We start from the raw sequence: 15,706 nt of genomic DNA on the forward strand, positions 1-15,706 counted from the left end.
GCCCCACTATAGGATACTGCTATGCCATCTACTGTCAATCATCTCAGAAAAGGTACTGTGCATCCAAAAGGTACCACTGACCTGAACCACCAGCCTTTGGCTGGAATGTGTGGCCCAGCCTCTTCTGCCTCAATAACCCCAGGAGAGCCATGCCTAGTCCTCCTCTTGGGCTGTCTCTCAGCTTCCCGTCGCACTCACGCACACATGCACATATGTGCACACTCATGCATACACATCCACACGCAAGCCCACATGCACTGATTGCATTTCATGTGCCAGCCCTGGACCAGCCTTGGGAAGAGAAGCGATTTTAGTTGTCTCCCTGGACTGGTGGAAGATTTCCTAAGCAAAGGGAGATCACTTTTAAAATGGGAAGGACTCTGAGAAACAAACTGAGGGTTTTAGAGGGGAGGGGGTGGAGGGAGGGGGTAGCCCGGTGATGGGTATTAAGGAGGGCACATATTGCATGGAGCACTGGGTGTTATACACAATGAATCATGGAACACTACATCAAAAACTAATGATGTACTGTATGGTGACTAACATAACATAATAAAAAAAAGAAAAAGAAAAAAGAAAATTGGTGGTAAAAAAATAAAAAATAAATAAAATAAAATGGGAAATGGCTAAATACACACAATGGAAAATTCCACAGCTATTAAAGGTATTTATAGAGAGTTTGAAACAGCACAGAAAGTGTTTACAACAAACTATTAAGAGGAAAAAGCAGGGTACAAAACTATATATGTTTATACAAATGCTTAATGCTGTGTAAAAATGCATAAGGGAAACATGGACTGGACAGAAATGCACCAAAATGCTAACAGTGGGGCACGGGAGGACATGTTTCTGTATTTAAATTTTTCTTACAATAGGCATCAATTACTTTATATCCTGTTACAATGTTCTTAATTATACACGCAGTTTTGAGAAAATATTCTCATTTTAAAAATACTCAAATTGGAAGTACGAAACAAAAGTCCCCCATGAGGATGCCTCCTCTAATCCCAGTCCCCTCCCAAGACAATCACTGTCTTCAGCTGGCTTCTTATGGATGCAGAGAAATAGTTATCATAAATGGCATGTTATGTAAATTTATTCTGTGAATTACTCTCTCCACTTAGTAATAAAGCTTGGGGGTCTTTCCACAACACTGTAGACACATCTAGCTTAAGGATTCTTAACCTTAAATACTAGGTCCTAACGTGGCTATGCCACAGTTTATTTAATATTCAGGATATTTAAGGTTGTTTCCATTTTGTCCCTGTTAAAAGAAATTGCACTGAACAGTTGCATAAATGACTCTGAGACATTAGGACTATGTTTCTAGACTAGATACAAAAAAGTGGAATTTCTGGTTGGAGGTTTGGATATTTTCATTTTAAAAGTTCCCATAGATAGATACCACTGTTTACTTCTGGGGAAACTGGGGGTCTCAGCTGGTGAGTGGGCTCCAGAGGCTCTAGAGGTGGGATTTCCTAGCCTCCCTGGGGTCTCGGGATCTCTGAGTGGGGGGCTACCTAGCACCCGGGAACACAGACTTTCCATGTCTGCCCATCAGATGTGCCCCAAGGACCAAACCATAGACCTGCAGCATCCTATTTATATTCAGATCATGAAAAGATGTATAGCCTGGGGGAAAAGTTTTCTCAAAAACAGCCCACCTCCCACAGAAGCTCACCACAGACCTCTATGTCTCATGCAGAAAAGAGTTTATGTTTTTCTAAAGAACTGTCCCCTGGGGCCTCAAAGTCAGAGCCAAGTATTCTAACATTTCAGATACTTAATTTCTGGAAGAAACAGAACTTAGAACAACTGTCTTGCTTTCTGTGGAAATGGTGTCTTGAAGAAGCAAAATGGATTCCAACTCAACCCAATCTCATCTTAAGTGGGCTTTATCTGGCCCTTGCCTTTAAAGGAGTGTCCCCAGGAAGACCACAGGAACTCTAAGTCGGTGGGAGACTGGTATGCATATTGGGTCCACTCCGTCCAGCTTACAGAGGCTGCATCTCGGCAGGTGACACTGCGCGAGAGGAACCCCTTGGCCTTCCACATCCCAGGCAACTCCTCTCTCTAAAACATCCCTTTGCAAAGCCCCTGAATTGGCCTCAGAGGGGTCTCAGCACACCCACCTCTGACTCCCTTCTGCCTAAGGCAAGGAGACAGGCCCAGGGAGAGGCAGGGTCTGCCCAAGTGCTCACATCCTGCCCACGGCTCTCCCACACAACCCCTCCTCGAGGCCCAGGGACAAGGTACAGAGGGATGCCATAGAAAGGCTCCAACAGAGCCTCCAGGGCTCAGGAGAAGGAGAGGTCTCTGCATGTGTCCACAGTGGGGTTGGGGGAAGGACCAATAGAGCAGGCCCAGCACAGTCCTCATTTTGAACTCTTAGACTTGCTATGACTTCGAGAAAATGCATGTGTCTAAACATTCTATTCGTCGATCACCTACCAATCCTCAGAATAAATCCCAGATCTGTCCCTTTGGCCACCCTCTTAGTCCAAGCCCACTCTCTAGGGTAACCACCATAGCCTGCGAGCAGGTCTCCCCACTTCTGCTCTTGCCCCCTAATGGTCTACTCTACACAGTGGCCATGGGTCTTCTCTTATAGAACAAATTATATAACATACTCCCCCACCTAGGAACTTCCAATAACCTCCCGTCGCTCTCGGAAAGACTCAAATCTATCACAGCCACCAAGGCCCCCGTGACCCAGCCCTGCCCACCTCTCCGGCCTCCCCTGCATTCAACCTCTCCCTGCCTCAGACCTTCTTCCCGTTGTCCTTCAACATGTCACACTCACTCCTGACCCAGGGTCTGTCATAGGTTCCCCAGAAGCAGAAGCTGAGGGGGGGCTCATGTGAAAGTGATTTACTAGGGAAGCATTCCCACAAAACAGCCAGTGGGAAAGGGAGCCACACCCCATCAGGGGCAAAGGAGCTGGTGAGCACACCTCTGTGCCCATCAGCCATCCGGAAGGGCTGTCCCCAAGGGGGGAAGCGAGTCCCTGGTGCTTCCAGCTCTCCGTGTGGAGGGAAAGCAGTTCCAGTAGCCTGAGGTCACTTTGCCAACAAAGAGCCATAGGCACAGGCAATCGGGAGGGAACACACCGGAGAAGTGCGCACAGCCTGGGAAGGGACACACAGGGACGTGGGCAGAGAAGCTACAGCATCAGCAGAGGGTCCCTGTCCCTGCTTTTTCCTCTGCCTCCTGCCAGGACTCACTCCTTCCTTCCAGTAAATGTCCACTCAAACGTCACTGGCCCCACCTACTTAAAATAACCTGCCGCCACCTTCCCCTGACCTAGTGTTAGTTTTCTCTGCGCCACAAACCCACCATCCGCGACTACCTTGTACATCCGCTTGTCTCCTTGTGTCTCCCACTAGATGGGAAGGGAAGGCACCGGTCTGGCTCGTTCCCACCTTGTGTCCCCAGCACCAGCACAGTGGGTGTTATGAGCACTCGGGGAACGCTGCCCCGGACATCTCAGGCAACCTATGTGACCTTTTACCAACAGGAGTCCCCCCGTTAGCCACAGGGGATATGTGCCAAAACCGCAGGGGATGCCTGACGCTGTCAGTAGTACCGAATCCCGCATATACTGGTTTTTCCTATACATACGTGCTGATGACAGGCTTGATGTATAAATTAAGCACAATAAGAGAGCAACAATAACTAATAATAAAATAGGATAATTACAACAACACAGTGTAATAAAAGTTATGTGCGTGTGGTCTCTCTCTCTGTCAAAAGATGTTATTGCCCTGTACTCACCCTTCTTACGATGACGAGGTGAGGGAAGAAGATGCCTGCACGATGAGGTGAAGTGAGCGGAATGAGGTAGGCGCCGTGAGGCGTGTCGGCTACTGCTGACCTTCTGATCATTTCTCAGAAGGAAGGTCATCTGTTTTTCAGCCCACAATTGGCCGCGGATCACTGAAATGATAGATAAGGGAGGATTACCGTATTTATATTTCATGAGCACTGGTGTGGTGTTCACTACTCTAAACTCCTTACAACTCATTTAATCCTCCAAATAACCCAACGCGGTACATACTGTTCATATCCTCATTTTACACCTTAGGAAGCCGAGGCTCAGAGGTTAAGTAACTTGGCCACAGTCGCGCAGCGGGGCAGAGGTGTGGACAGGGAATCAGACCGGCTGAGTGGCTGCAGAGCTGTCTAATGACCTGCTGCACCGTAAGCATCATTATCCCACCTCGCGGCACCTACCAGAGAGGTGCTGTGACTTTTCCAAAGCTCCAGACCTGGAGGCAAGTGGGGCTGGGCTTCTGACCCCCAAGCCCGTTCCCCAGTGAGGCGTCACCATGAGCGGCTGCCCACGGGGGGCATGAGCGGTCCCTCACCCTTCACCATGGTCCCGGGTGATTGTTTCCAGCCCAGTGCCCAGGGAGGAGGGAACCGCAGGCCCCTGGCTGAGGAAGTCTCTCAGGAGGGACTCCCACTGAGACATTGGGCCCCAGGGTCAAAGCCCCTTCCCTGCTCCCACAAACTACACAAGCCATGGGGGGGGGGGCAGCGCTGGGATGAGAATGTGATTCAGACATTTTGCAGCTGGTGTCCCTCCCTGCAGCAAGTTCAAGTGCCCCTCTAGAGGCAGAACAAAACTCTCAAAAGAAACATTCCAGACAAAGTCAGTCATGGTTAATCCATAGCCTGCACATGCGTGTGTGTGTGTGTGTGTGTCTGTGTGTGTGTGTGTAAGAGGGAAGGAAAGGAGGCACGTGGCCATAGACAGATAGATGAGGCAGTGATCTATGTCCCACTTTTCAGGCTGGAAACCTCCCGCCATTCAAGGTGAAACCTCATTAACCCAAATACCACATGACTGGAGACAAGAGGGTGCAGCAAGGACCACCATGCCTCCCCCCAGGCGAGACAGCACACCTGAGGGGGGCGCCCCGACTCAGCAGGGACTCCCGCCACACTGTGTTCACCCTGCTCATCAGCTAGGCTTGGACGCGGACACCCAGGCACCCGCCCCAGCCAGCACGCCCACCTCCCAGCTCAGCCTGCCGACAATTATGACAATCCCCAAACTGTGAGAGACAACTCATTGGGGGGTTGCTCAGTACCTCCTAATTAACGTTAAACACTGATTATCCGAGGCTATTGATATTGGCCTTAATCAGTAATTACAATTCTCACATAAAATATTTAATAAGCATTCATAATACAAGAAATTTGATTAAGAAGAGAGTATTTTTCTTGCATTTCCACATCGGTCTCCTGAAAGCTTAGCTGGGTTTCTTCTAAGCAGGAGTAAATATAGCTGGCACAATTACCCACCAAGGGCGGCGGGAAAGAGCAAACTCAGATCCACCCTCCCCCACTCCTCTGAAATACTCAGCTGCAAAAAAAAAAAAAAAATGGGCAAAGGCCACAGATGCGAGATGCACAAAAAAAATGCAAAAGGCCAAAAAAAAAAAAAAAAAAAAAAACTGTGGGAAAATATCTAGCCTCACTAGTAATCAAGAAATACACACTTAAACCAAACACCGTCTCTTCAATGAAATCAGCCAAACTTACAACTCTAACTCTGCCGCTCGTGGTCAAAGCGTGTCCCGGCCCACTCCGGCCTCTTCTGCCACCTTCTTCCCTCATCCGGGAAACGCACCCTCCTGCAAGGAGCCACTTCTCCCCTCTACAGTCACGACCACAAGTGGAGCTGCCGTGTTCTGTCTGTCACTTCCAGCTCCTGCCAGTGGTCAGAATTGGAGCTCTGACCGAAGCTGGGCCCCTCGGAGCTCCCCACGCTGCCCCCAGTGCTTGAGCAGGGACAGGCCAGTAAGACACTTCCCTCTGGGACTTCCAACCAGCACAGAAAGGACCACGTCAGTCCCTCTCTGGCCAGGCAGAGCTGGAGGACGCAGGCCAGGAACACCAGCAGTGAAACTCGCCGTGATGCTGACACCTGCGCTCTCACGAGCCAAGACCTAGCTCAAAGTAGAGCTGGTTATGGTTGTTGTCACAAGAGCACAAAGGCACCCAAACCCTAGCCCCCAGCTCTGCCTGTTGTTCTCAGAAACAAGGGCAATTTGCCTGACTTCTCAGCTCAGACAGTCCGAAGGACCCCCCAGAAGCCCAGAGTGAGCCAAAAGTAGGCCCTCACACTGCTCACTGGGCAGCAGGAGGAACCCTGGGGGAACCCTCCCATCGGGGAGCCGGGGAAGATCTCAGAGCTACAGGGCAACTCCCCTCCGTGAGAATTCCAATCACTGCTTTGCACCATTGGTGATCGGCACAGCCACCACACACACACACACACACACACACACACGCCCCCCCCCACACACACACACACAAAGACGTACAAAGTTTATGGTAAGTGGTGATCTCCAAACCTCTAGCAACTCCCTTTGGAAGGAAGAACCCAAGTACAGAAACTCCTAAATGCTCACGCTCCACAGCGCTCCAGCTTTTCAAGAAGCTTGGCTTTCTTCTGCCAAGACACCTTCTCTGTGTCTTTTAATGACCCAGCTCAGGGCAGTTAAGTAAACGGCCACACGACTTCTGAATGTGCACACAACTCAAACCAGACAAAAGGGGTCCTGCTCATCGGAGGCCAGAGGGCTGCTTTAATAAATAGCAATAATCTGCAACCGTGCCCAAGGACAGTGCCACTTTAATGCCTATTATCCTAGCACAATTATCAATAACACCTTTCCCCCTCGAAGGCAATAACTTAGCATCCTCTGTATAGAAATCTATAAACAACACACCCCAGCCCCACAGACACATACCCTCATGCATGTTCTTGCTTCCTTCAATGTGGTGGCATCTCCTGCCTCATTAGGACTCCATGCAATCTCTCTTAAATTTTCCTTTCACTGTGCAAAATGCCTAAGGAGCAAAATCCAAAATTCTTTTTCAGCCGTCAGCTCACAGAATGGCTGGGCCAGCCCTGGGTCCTTTCTCCTGTGTGTGTGCTGGGCTACAGTGTCCTGGTCAGCACACCAGCATCCTTCAGTGGTTTGGACATTGCTCTCTCCAGATTGGTCTTTAGTTCAAGGCAAGCTACAGCAGCTTGACTAATGTTGGACTCCAAGAGAAAATGAATTCGCCTTCATGGGACGCCTTCTTCCAGGTTTGGAGAAAACAGGAGAAATTCCTTCCCGCCCCCATCACCACAGTCTGCCCCCTTCTAGAATGGTGTGCTAACAGGCAGGACTTAGGAAATCTCCTCCCAGGCAGGCCTGCCTGTTACTTCTCTGCCCTTGAGTGGGACTGCCTGGTTCAAATCCTGCCTCCATCATGGACTAGTTCTGTGACCTTGGGCATGTCACTTAACACCTCTAGACCAGCTGCTTCATCCACTGAGTTCTGAGGTTAAATGAAAGAATGCATACAGGGCATTTAGCCCATTGCAAAGAAGCTTTAGACAAATGTTAGCTACTGTACTTAATAATAGCAGTTAATGACCCAGTGATACAAGTTTAAAGTAGATGGGTAAGGTATACCTGGGTGAGAAATGGCCTCCACATCTGGAAAAGTGACTTGCTGATATTTATGGCAAATCTGATCACATACTATGTATACTGTAAGGATACACAGACTGAGGCCAGGAGGACCAAGTGCCCACCACCAAACTCCAACCTCTAAAAGGCTAAGCAGGGGCAAAGGTCCCACACCCATCTTCCCACCTAGAGAGGACACACCATTCCTCGAAGAGCACCCAACCAAGAATTCAGTCTGTATGAACTATATGCAACAGGCACCATCGTATCCCCATTCTGCAGTTGAGAATACTGAGACCGAGACAGTGTAAGCCACTTACCCAAGGCCACCCAACCTGCAAGTGGCAGTGCAGGGCTGCTCTCTCCCAAGCCTGCGGTAGTAATGAGGAATGCCTATCACCACTTCCTGCGCTCCAAGAAAAAGTTTGTCTTCTTGCCTAGCCTCAGGAAGAAATAAGCAAGATTCACTGAAATGGTCACTTTGGGAGGAAGGAGCAGAGGGCCCCGGGAACAGGGTCACAGGGCTGATAAGAACACATTCCTCAGGGCACCGTGACCTCCAGCAGGTCGCTGAGTGGCACCAGTGGGCAGCACAGGACTCGCCTACCTCCTGCCCTGCCTCCCCTCACAATGCATTCCACTCTGCTTCATACTTGCTCAACGAACCACGCTCCACTTTCCCACTGAGGGCGTGCAGCTGGGAGCTGCACATACCCCAACCACTGCCATTTCACCTTGTCCTTCTGATGGCTGTCAACAGCTGTGCTCCAAGGGACAGGTGGGCCTAAAGCAAAGAGACCAGCTCCAGGTAGAAATACACCCTGATTCTAAAGGACACCAATGGGCCAAGAATGAGCCACTATAGGAAGGAAGGCCTGGGAATATTTGCCATGATACCTTCGGCCAGTAACAAACTATCACCCCACAGCAGGCTCAGCTGGGGCACCACATGCCTAACCCAACGCCCACAGGGTGAGAGAAGGTGCCTGCCTTCTAGAAGCATGGGACACCATCCAGGTAGGGCTGAGAGATGCTCATGGAAGCCAGGTGTGGGACCAGCCATGGTCACTGAAGCTTCAGGGAGGAAGACAATGTGGACAGTTTGTTCAGAGGATCATGTTCATCTGGCCCTTTTCCCTGGATGCCCACGTTTACCAGCATAATCCAGGCCCAGAGAATACGGCAGATGGCAGCCCACGGAGGGGCAGGTCTGCACTGCTACTGGGCAAGAGGAAGGATAAAAATAACACTTTTGGGGGACTTTTGAGGAGTCAAGGTGTCTACCAACTCCACCATGAAATTCTGGCGTGCACTTTCTGTCCTGAATTAAGAACCCAGGACAGCCTCTCTGCTGGGCCCTCCACTGCGCGGGGCCCCAGGACTCCTCCACCTAAGCAAGCCCAGGGCCAGTTTTCTCTGCCTCTCAGGTGGCCTTTTACTCCTCGGACACCCACAAACAAAGGAGGTCTCCCCGTGGTCTACACCCTCCCTTGGGCCAAGCTGCATCCCCACCAGCCCACTCTTCTCAAGCAGGACACAAGGGATGTTTTCCTCTTTCATGGCTACAGTTCGATGTTTCATGGGCCAAAACTAAGGCCAGATCACTTTATAACATTCTTCTGGCTCCTGCATAATTGATGTCCCTTATGCACTTTTCATGACCTAATTTATCTACCTCCTAAAATCTTTTGTAAAACCTGAGTCCCATCTGTAATGATCTATGTCCCAATATAAAGTCTACCAAAGGATTTGCCAGCCAAGCCGCATCTGTGGGCAGAACCTTTGCTGCGGTGGATGGCGGCACGACTGGGTCCGGCAGGAACGGAGGCCTGACTGTTTCACGCAGAAAATGCACTCAAGGGACAGGAGAAGGCAGGTAGGCTCCCAGAAAGGCCAGCCTCGAGGAAGAGAGGCAGGAGTGGAGGGAGCAGAGGACTTGCTGGGGGCAGCTACGGAGACCTGTGTGGCCCCCTCGAAGTAGCAACAACTGCAACAAAAATAACAAAAACCACAGTACTGGTGCCTATCACTGTCAAGGCTTTTAAGTGCCAGGCACTGTGCTAGGACTTGCCAGGCATTATCTCATTTATTCCTCATTCGTGGGTAGGGAATATCGCCGTTCCCACTTCACAGATGAGAAAACCGAGGCCTGGAGAGGTAAGTAACTTGCTCAAGGCCCCGTGGTTAATAAATGAGAACCTGAGCAGTCTTATCCAGAACTTGGGTTCCTAACCTCTGTTCCATTCTCTACTTCTAGGTGCATCTAATTCCTAACAGTGTGCATGTTCCATGAACCTAGAAATCCTTGAGTTTCAATAACCAATCAGCAAGCCTTTTAGGGCCAAGTTGCTAGATTTTGTTTAAAAAAAAAAAAAAAAAAATGGATGCTCCGTTAAATGTGAATTTCAAATAAATAATAAATACTTACTTGGTATAATTATGTCCCAAACATGGCATGCAATCTCCTATACAATATTTGGGACCTACTTACACTAAAATATTTTTTATTGTGTATTTGAAATTCAAATATAACTGGGTGTCCTCTCTTTTACCTGGCAGCACTCAGCCTGTGTCCAGGCCTGTGTTGGGCTCTTTGGGATTAGCGAGACCACCCTCAGAGAACCCAGGCTGCCTCAGGGAAATAAGATGCACACCTGGACAAGAGACAAACATGCACAAGGGTCACAGTCTGACCCAGATCTGCCTGGTAGAGGACAAAGGGTTGCTGGTGTGAGAGCCTCATAATGCAGCAGCTTTCTGGTGGAGCAGGGGACCTGCATTGACCCCAAAGATGGGAGAAATAAGAGAAAGAATAAGAAAAGGAAGCTGGCCCCACCCCCAGCATTGGAGGCCCGTGTTTCAGCTCCAGGGTGCAGCCAAGAGACGCCAGGCTGGAGTCCAATGGCCAGAGCAGCCAACTTTGGAGGAAGACCAAGCTCACCCCAGCCCATGGGCGATACGAGCCGGAGCGGCCCACCTGCTGTCTGGTTTCCTGACCAAGTCTACACAACTGCCCGGACTCATACCCCAGGCCTTTGCTTGTTCTGTCCCTCCTACCCAGAAGCCACCTGTCCTCTCAAACCCTACCTTCCTTGAGGATACAGCTCAGCCCTACCTCTCTGGGAAGCTCCCACCCGCCCCCCTGCCCACCCACCAATCACACCCCGGCTGAGCCAACCTTCACACTCTTCTCTTGCACCAAACATCTGCCCATTTTATCACTTATTGAGCACCTAGATAGAACCTGGAACAGAGTTGGTGCTCATTAAATGCTCGTTGAATGAGTGGATGTGCCAATGAATGAGTGATCAGTACTGTGGCTTTGTTCTACACTGCCTTCTCTGTGTGCAAGTCCCAGTGGAGGGAAGAGAGGGCATCCAGAAGAGGTCAAGTAAAACCCTGGCATGCTGATGCTGATGCACTTGCCACAACTTGGCACCCAGCTGAGGCCCAGGCATGGCGCAGATTCAGTAACTGGAGAGGTGGAGTTAAATGAGGAGGAAGGAAACGTAGCAGGTAGCACTCAGGCTGGGTCCTGTGAACCACAGGCTATCCACCAGCTTCCAACAATGCCTTGCTGTAGGACTTGGGCAAGTCACAAACCCCCATTTGCTTCAGTTTCCTGAGCTGGAAAGCAGGATGCAGACACATTGCTCCAAATCCCCCATGGCTGGCTGCAGGGATTATGAGCTCACCGTGCTATTAGTACCTCCCATCATGCAAGGCACGCAGGAGGCCTGGAAGCCTGACAGTGATAAACTCCCCTCAGGAGCCTAGCCACGGAGCACTGCTCATAGCCACGCTTCTCCCAAGTCTGGCCTGTGAGCAGGAGCCAAATAAAGATGGATATTCTCTCACGCACGTGGCACAACACCTCACTCAATCTCTTGGCACCTGAACTGTGTTCATTGTTCTAGTGTGGAATTCCACAGATACTTATAAACACTTCCATTACTTCTGAAGTTTTATTTATGGTTTTTGTTAAACCTTTACTCTGAAATTTGCCATTTTAAACACTCCCTGACTAAGATTTATACAGGTTCTTCACACAGAAGCTACCTGTAATGGACAGAGCCAAAATCAATTTATAGGGCCTCAAGAGCAGCTGACAACTCATTTTTATTGAGAAAAGGTTTTCTCAGGAAAAAGAGAGAAAACATTAAGATCCCAGAAACATCTGCTTCCCCAGAGGCTGACCACACTGAGCATGCCTCTCTGCACCTTCTTTAAAACTAGCTCAATCAAACAGTACAAGACCAGAGTGTCCTTCAGACCAGGGATGGAAGCAAGGATGCCAGCCTCCCCTAGAAGGGGTCCCTGCCCCTCACTGGCCTTGGAACGCTCAGAGAGGTGCATGCCCCAAGTGAACCCACAGATTCAGTGGAAGCCAAGAGCAGGGAGGTGGCAAGGGTAATGGAGAATCAGCCATGTTGCAAATTTATTAAATGTTCTAAATTCCCATCTGAAAAATTATGAAATTTCTCGGTTACAGGATAGAAGGTACCCCCACCCCATTTGTTGGCACTGGGGGGACTTTGTAGGGAATTGGGCCCTGGATCGTGGTCCTGTGGTTTATCAGTTCATATGGAGCCAAAATGTCTAACCCAAAAGCCCAGTCTGTTGGACCAGGAAATCGAAACTGCTTTCTATGCTACAGGAGTTCCAGAAACTGGCACCCTATGCTACAGGCAAGTTTCAAAATGTTTGCCTTGTGGTGGGATCTCCTTGATGGCTTTCTTCTCCCATCTGTAGTAAGAACTGGCAAGGCTTTTCTTACTCCTAAGATAGCTCCATCAAGCAGTATTTCTAAACATACATTGCACCTTGTTCACAGGCATGTCATTTTGACTTTTTTTCTCATCTTCTGGGAGGGGAAAGGAAGCAGAAGTGGGACATCGAGGGCTCTGCCACCCTCTACTTCTCCTGGCTCAGGGACCTACCTTCTTGCCCATGATATTTCTGCACGGGGAGGTTTTGGATTCCCTGATGCTCCCACCCTTCTGTTTAGGCCATGTGCCCAGAAACCTGGGCTGATCCTTCTACAGTACTGAACCCCGGGGCCACTGTAGAGTGACACGGGTTCACTAGACACAGAGATGGAATCAATAGGCAGGGTCTTTTATAGCCTTTAGAGAAGAAAATGAATTCATTTCATCTCTGGACTTCTCGATACTATTGGAATGACTTTTTTCTTTCTAAGCAGTGAAAATAATGTTATAAAAGCATCTTTTTTGTTATTTGTTTGCATCTCTCCCCCACACTCTGGTGTTTTCAAATGAAAAAAAGAAAAGAACTATACCACTTTTTGTACAAAAAAAATGCTTAAAAGATTGTAAAACAACAACAACAACAACAATACAATTCCCATCTGAAAGGAGCTTCACCCACATTTTTCCGGGCCTTGTCAAATAAATTAGGAAATCTCTTCCTTTGAAGATCAATGGTATAGAGATGACTTTGAACTCTTAATATCAGGCATTAGCAAGATAATGTTAGGTTTTATTAAGAATGAAAAGAATTTACCAATTTTCTTCCAACAATTCTCTCCGGACTCCACAAGGAAGCTAATCACTAGATAATTGTTCAGTGACTCTTCTGGTCCATTCAAATCCACTGAATTGTTTAGTGGAGGTGGAGGGGGTAGGGGGAGAGGTCCTTAAGAAACCAGTTACCAAACAGCTGGGCCCTGCAGCCTGGCAAGAACACATAGCTCTGGAAAGACCAAATACCAAAGAGTCTGGGTGTATTTGTCTGTTCAGACTGCCATAACAAAATACCACCGACAGGGTGGCTTAACCAACAGACATTTATTTCTCACAGTTCTGGAGGCGGGAAGTCCAAAACCAAGGTTCCAGCCCACTGGGTCTCTGGTGAGAGCTTTCTTCCTGGACTGCACATGGCCTCCTGCTCACTAGGTCCTCACGTGGCCTCTTCCCAGGGTTTGTACACACAGAGAGAGAGTGCGTGAGCTGACCCCACCAGACAAGGCCCCGCCCTCATGACTTCATCTAACCTTAGTTACTTTCTTGGAGGTCACATCTCTAAATACAGCTTCAACACAGGAATTTCGGGGGGACACAAACATTCCGTTCATAACACTGGGTTTGCCACAACTTGGTTCTCCCCTGTTCAGGAAATTCAGGCCCCATTTCCAATCTCCCACCTCAGGTGGTCTAAACCTTCTCCATACCTGATCTCTACCTCTCCCCTCCCCGGTACATCATTCAGGAGCCCCCGGGTTCCCAGAGGCCTCTTCCCAACCCACAGCTCTGAGTCCTTTCTCTGCTCAAAAACCTCAGTGGATCCCCCACCAAGCCCAGAATTAGGTCTATAATTTAGAGGGTCAATATGTGCAATGATTAAAGAACCTGGAATCAGACAGATGTACATGTAAATTCTAGCTCTGACCTTTAATACCTGTGTGATCTTGGGTCATTCCTTTAACCCCTCTGACCCTCAGATTCCTCTTCTGTACAATAGGGAAACTAACAGCTTCTACCTCATCAGGTTGTGGTGGAGACAGAGAGAGGGATGCGGGAAGTGCAGAGCGCCTGGTACTTAAAACTCAGTAACATCTCAGCCTCTCTCTACCACCCCCCTTGGTGGTCTCACCCCATCTCATGGCTTTAACACCATCAAAAAGCCAAATGGCCCCTACATGCACAACTCTAGCTCCAACCTCTTCAGAACTCCAGATGAGGAAAGCCAGCTAACCACCCCCCACACGCATCTCCATGAAGACAGCAAATGGGCCGCTCTGGCTCATCAAGTCTACAAGAACTCTGATCCAACACCAGCCTGCTCCACCGGAAGGCTTATCAGGCCCAGCTGCTGAGGCTGAAACCATGCACATCTTAGACTCCCCTGCCCCTCGCACTCACATTCAGCCTGTTAAGAAATCTATGTCCTGAACAAAACCACTATTCACCACCTCCACGACACCTCTCCAGCCCAGCCCACCAACACCTCTCACCTGGAGGCCGCAGCAGCCTCCCAACTGGCATCTCTGCCTCCAGCCTTGCCCCCAAGATGGTCAGGTTTACACAGAGCACACAGAAAGATACCTTTAAAACAGAAGTCACATCTTCTAGAGGCCCGCACATCACTGAGGGTGAAGCCCAAACCCTATGCTGGCCTTCAAGCCCCCAGTGGCTCTCTGGCCTTGTCTCCTCCCACTGCCCCCTGGCTCAGCAGCCCCCCGGGGCCTCTGGCTGCTCCTTGAGGATACCAGGCACACTCCTGCATTGGGCTCTTAAGCACCTGCTATTCGCTCTGCCTGAAATGCTCTTCCACCAAGTATTCATCAGGCTAATTCCTTAAATCCTTCTCAAACTGCTCAAATGTCATCCTGTCACAGAGGCCTATTCTGCTACCCTGGTCAAAAGTGCAATCTCCACCCAAACGCACATATACACCCCTGGGGCTCCCATTCCTCTCCGTGATGCTACTCATTCTTTTCCCCTTACACTTAGCTCTTCCTCTCCGTGATGCTACTCATTCTTTTCCCCTTACACTTAGCTCTTCCTAACGTACTGTATACATTATTTATGTGTTATATTTATTTGTTTACTATCTTCTCCTGCTAGAATGTAAACTCACAAGAGAGTGATATTTACCTGTTGGCAGGTGCATATCCAGCCCCTAGCAGAGTGCATAGCACGTAGTAGTCACTCAGTAAATATGTGTCAGATAAACGAAGGCTCACATAGATTTCTTCAACAAGTATCCACAGAGCATCTTCAAAGCCCATTAGGGTCTCCAGCCACTTCCCCAAGACTCCCCTCCATAGAACCTCTCAACAAATCACCCTTATCTCTCTGTCTACACATCTATGTTTTGGACAGACTGTTCCCTGAAGCCTTGACCACCCCCTCTCCACCTGTGGACATGCAATTTGTCCTCCAAGGGCCAGCCCACCTCCCCCTCCCCCCTCCCCCGTGGAGCCTTTGCATCCAGTGTAGGGGCGCCTGCCCTTGACCTTCTCCATGCCTTTCCTCCACCCATTCTCCCATCCTGCTGAGCACTGCCATGGGTTGTGGTCTGTTCCATATTCCCCACTACTCTGTGAGATCTTTAAAGTCAGAACCATGTTTGCTCCCCTCGATCTCACCCACTGTGCCAGGCATACCTGAGCTATTCCAGAAAAATTTAGGAGTGAACTAGTATGCATCTGCATCAGCTTGTAAATTAAAGTCAACAGTAAACCCTAGTTTTAGAGAGTCAGCTAA

Source organism: Phoca vitulina, unplaced genomic scaffold (genome assembly GCF_004348235.1).
Source record: "Phoca vitulina isolate PV1807 unplaced genomic scaffold, GSC_HSeal_1.0 scaffold32, whole genome shotgun sequence".
NCBI classification, from domain to species: Eukaryota; Metazoa; Chordata; class Mammalia; order Carnivora; family Phocidae; genus Phoca; species Phoca vitulina.